At 38.5% G+C, this 4,468-nt stretch overlaps 1 protein-coding gene across 2 annotated transcripts in view; it reads left to right on the top strand.

The window, feature by feature from the left end:
- LOC107755391 (transcriptional adapter 2-alpha-like) overlaps positions 1 to 4,468 on the top strand; it is a 21,129-nt gene that overhangs the window by 10,747 nt on the left and 5,914 nt on the right. The gene's annotated exons all lie outside the window — the stretch shown is intronic.

The raw sequence follows: 4,468 nt of genomic DNA, 5'->3' as shown, positions 1-4,468 counted from the left end.
ATATTTTGAAGAATGTTGGTAACCAAACAGTTTATGGTTTACAGTAGCCACAGTATGCAAAAATACAATGGCTACCATCAACTGTTTGGTTACCTACACTCTTCAAAATATATTTTTCTGTGCTCAAACACTCATACAGGTTTGGAACAACTTGATGTAAGGAAATGATGACAATTTAAATTTTTTGGCCAAATGAAGCCTTTAAGTTTTCTGTAACATTATGTTCACATATGCAAACGTTGCATTATCTAATTAAATATGCACTCATTTGCATATATTTCCAGAATAATAAACTGAACATTGCATAAAGCCTGGTCCAATTTTTTTTTTACATATTAGAGTTAAAGGCTTTTACTGAGGGGATCTCTCTTTTAATCGCTCCATAAATCACAAAATACCGCCAGAAAAAAACCACCATATTTAGAGGTTACAGTGGGTACGGAAAGTATTCAGACCCCCTTAAATTTTTCACTCTTTGTTATATTGCAGCCATTTGTTAAAATCATTTAAGTTAATTTTTTTTCCTCATTAATGTACACACAGCACCCCATATTGACAGAAAAACACAGAATTGTTGACATTTTTGCAGATTTATTAAAAAAGAAAAACTGAAATATCACATGGTCTTAAGTATTCAGACCCTTTGCTGTGACACTCATATATTTAACTCAGGTGCTGTCCATTTGTTCTGATCATCCTTGAGATGGTTCTACACCTTCGTTTGAGTCCAGCTGTGTTTGATTATACTGATTGGACTTGATTAGGAAAGCCACACACCTGTCTATATAAGACCTTACAGCTCACAGTGCATGTCAGAGCAAATGAGAATCATGAGGTCAAAGGAATTGCCTGAAGAGCTCAGAGACAGAATTGTGGCAAGGCACAGATCTGGCCAAGGTTACAAAAAAATTTCTGCTGCACTTAAGGTTCCTAAGAGCACGGTGGCCTCCATAATCCTTAAATGGAAGACGTTTGGGATGACCAGAACCCTTCCTAGAGCTGGCTGTCCGGCCAAACTGAGCTATCGGGGGAGAAGAGCCTTGGTGAGAGAGGTAAAGAAGAACCCAAAGATCACTGTGGCTGAGCTCCAGAGATGCAGTCGGGAGATGGGAGAAAGTTGTAGAAAGTCAACCATCACTGCAGCCCTCCACCAGTCGGGGCTTTATGGCAGAGTGGCCCGACGGAAGCCTCTCCTCATTGCAAGACACATGAAAGCCCGCATGGAGTTTGCTAAAAAACATCTGAAGGACTCCAAGATGGTGAGAAATAAGATTCTCTGGTCTGATGAGACTAAGATAGAACTTTTTGGCCTTAATTCTAAGCGGTATGTGTGGAGAAAACCAGGCACCTGTCCAATACAGTCCCAACAGTGAAGCATGGTGGTGGCAGCATCATGCTGTGGGGGTGTTTTTCAGCTGCAGGGACAGGACGACTGGTTGCAATCGAGGGAAAGATGAATGCGGCCAAGTACAGGGATATCCTGGATGAAAACCTTCTCCAGAGTGCTCAGGACCTCAGACTGGAACTAAGGTTTACCTTCCAACAAGACAATGACCCTAAGCACACAGCTAAAATAACGAAGGAGTGGCTTCTCAACAACTCTGTGACTGTTCTTGAATTGCCCAGCCAGAGCCCTGACTTAAACCCAATTGAGCATCTCTGGAGAGACCTAAAAATGGCTGTCCACCAACGTTTACCATCCAACCTGACAGAACTGGAGTGGATCTGCAAGAGGGAATGGCAGAGGATCCCCAAATCCATGTGTGAAAAACTTGTTGCATCTTTCCCAAAAAGACTCGTGGCTGTATTAGATCAAAAGGGTGCTTCTACTCTAAATACTGAGCATGTGATATTTCAGTTTTTTTTTTTTAATAAATCTGCAAAAATGTCAACAATTCTGTGTTTTTCTGTCAATATGGGGTGCTGTGTGTACATTAATGAGGAAAAAAAATTAACTTAAATGATTTTAGCAAATGGCTGCAATATAAGAAAGAGTGAAAAATTTAAGGGGGTCTGAATACTTTCCGTACCCACTGTAAATGAACAATGTTTAGTTATTCACTGTGTTACATGGGTAGAGACATTTATGTTTATTTGTTAGCAAAACTTTCATGAAGACTACGGATTTTACTTCCACATTTTTGTATGGTCGCCCACAGACAGTCGGATGGACTGCAGATTCTTTCAGTTTTTCCCCCTCCCTTTTGCATTAAAAACTGTGTTCGTAGTCATCTATGTGAGGATATGACCACATAAACTTCATCTCCAGAGCTGTTCTGAGAATCACCTCATGAGCATTTTACCATGTTATTGGAGAAAAACTATTGTCGTATCATATATATATACACAGAAACTTAAAGGGGTCATCGGATGCCCATTTTCCACAAGTTGATGTGATTCTTTAGGGTCTTAATGAAAAGTCTATAACATACTTTGGTTAAAATTTCTCAATGGTAGTGTAATACAACACCCTTTTTACCCTGTCAAAAACAGCTCGGTTTACAGCAAGCTGTTCTAGTCCATGTTGCTTTAAATGCTAATGAGCTCTGCTCACCCCACCCCTCTCTTCCATGGGGTGACAAGCCGTTCTCATTATACTGTTTACTTTTGTCGCGGAACTTGCTAACTAGCACATTATTAGGAAAGGCGATTTGCAAAGATTCATAGAAGAAACTTATACTCACTTCTTCTGGAGGTGAGGCTGGATCACGAATGATTCGCGCGAACATGAAGGGCAAAATTAGCTATATAGACCAAAATCATTTTTTGAACCAGGCTGTAAACATGTTTTTTTCTGCTGTAAAGTTGGGCATTTTAACATGGGGATTCTATGGGATTGACTCCCTTTTGCAGCCAGCCTCTAGCGGCCAGTTGACGAATTACAGTTTAAGTCACTTCCGTGTTGGCTTCACGAGAGAGAGTGGGAGGTTGCCGCTTGCTCAGATGTCGGGATTAAATGTAGTGATGTCTGGTTCGCGAACGAATCGTTCGATTTAACCGGTTCTTCTTAGTGAACCGGTTGAATCAGTTTACCAAATCGAACTGAATTGTTTGAAAAGGTTCACGTCTCCAGTAAGCATTAATCCACAAATTACTTAAGTTATTACACTCCCTCCGAGTCGAAATAAACCAATATCCAGGAGTAATTAATTTACTGAAACAGTACACTGACTGAACTGCTGTGAAGAGAGAACTGAAGATGAACACGAGCAGAGCAGCATGTGTGCAGCGTGCCGGGTAATGAACGTAAACGCCCACTGCTGGAGCGGTTCTCGTTCTCCAGTCAAGAACCGGTTGCATCGGTTTTCGGATCACCAGTACACTGAACCGAGAACCGTTTCTTTCGGACGTGTCCGATTTGAGAACCGATGAGCTGATTCTCGTTCTCGAGTCAAGAACCGGTTGCATCGGTTTTCGGATCACCAGCAGTGTTGCAAACTAATTTTCAGGGGAAGTTGCTAAAGGAAAGTCGATTTGTTGCTAAATGACGTTGTGATGTCATTTGCGCGATGACATCATTACGTAATTACGACACAAAAATGTCACTACATCAAATCTCAGCAAAAAATATATTTTATATGTTAATTTAGATTTGTTCGTAAAATAATATAAATACATTATATAATAACAAAATATAAATAAATTTATTTTTAATAACAACATTGAATTATTGAACACTTAAATGGTTTTTAAACCATTACAATTATTTTTTATTAGCTAATAAACTAATAAAACTACACATTCTGAACAATTATAGTTTTAAGCAGTGTATTAGTAGTTAGTTAGTATGCTACACTCTTTAAAAAAGTCTGTAAAAATAGGGGACAATCTATTATGATAATATGAAGGAATTTTCCGTATTGATTTTTCAAGGGTTTTTTACCTGCATTTTAAATTACCCATTGTATTTTGTGTTTTCGGGTTACAGGGTTACAATGGATAATGGATAACACATAATGTCCTGAAAAATTACTAGTACCTTTTCCATTTTTCTCAATATTTTTCTTACAGTGTACTAACTGTATTATTAAATTGAACAATTGCAAATAGCAGCTAACTTAATTCACGTGATGTGTGTACTGCTAGGCATCTTTAGTTTCCTCATTTTGTGTAATTTAGATGGAAATTGTGTGCCTTTTTATCGTTTGAGTCACTTATCAAAAGTTGCTAAAAATTGCCAAATACATTTTGAAAATAGCTACATTTGTTGCTAAGGTGCTTTTGGAAGAAAAAGTTGCTAGGGTAGTGTGAAAAATTGCTAAATTTAGCACCAAAATTGCTAAGTTGGCAACACTGATCCACCAGTACACTGAACCGAGAACCGTTTCTTTCCGACGCGTCTGATTTGAGAACCGACAAGCTGATGATACTGCGCATGCGTGTAATTTTTCAAGAGGATGAAAAGCATGTTATCCAAGTATTTTGTTAAACATCAGAAAGTGTGATAATATAAATATATTTTATTTTA

Source organism: Sinocyclocheilus rhinocerous, unplaced genomic scaffold, assembly GCF_001515625.1.
Source record: "Sinocyclocheilus rhinocerous isolate Xijiao unplaced genomic scaffold, SAMN03320098_v1.1 scaffold862, whole genome shotgun sequence".
Taxonomy (NCBI): Eukaryota; Metazoa; Chordata; class Actinopteri; order Cypriniformes; family Cyprinidae; genus Sinocyclocheilus; species Sinocyclocheilus rhinocerous.
The sequence above is the reverse complement of the archived record's forward strand: the minus strand, read 5'-3'. Positions and strand labels throughout refer to the sequence as shown.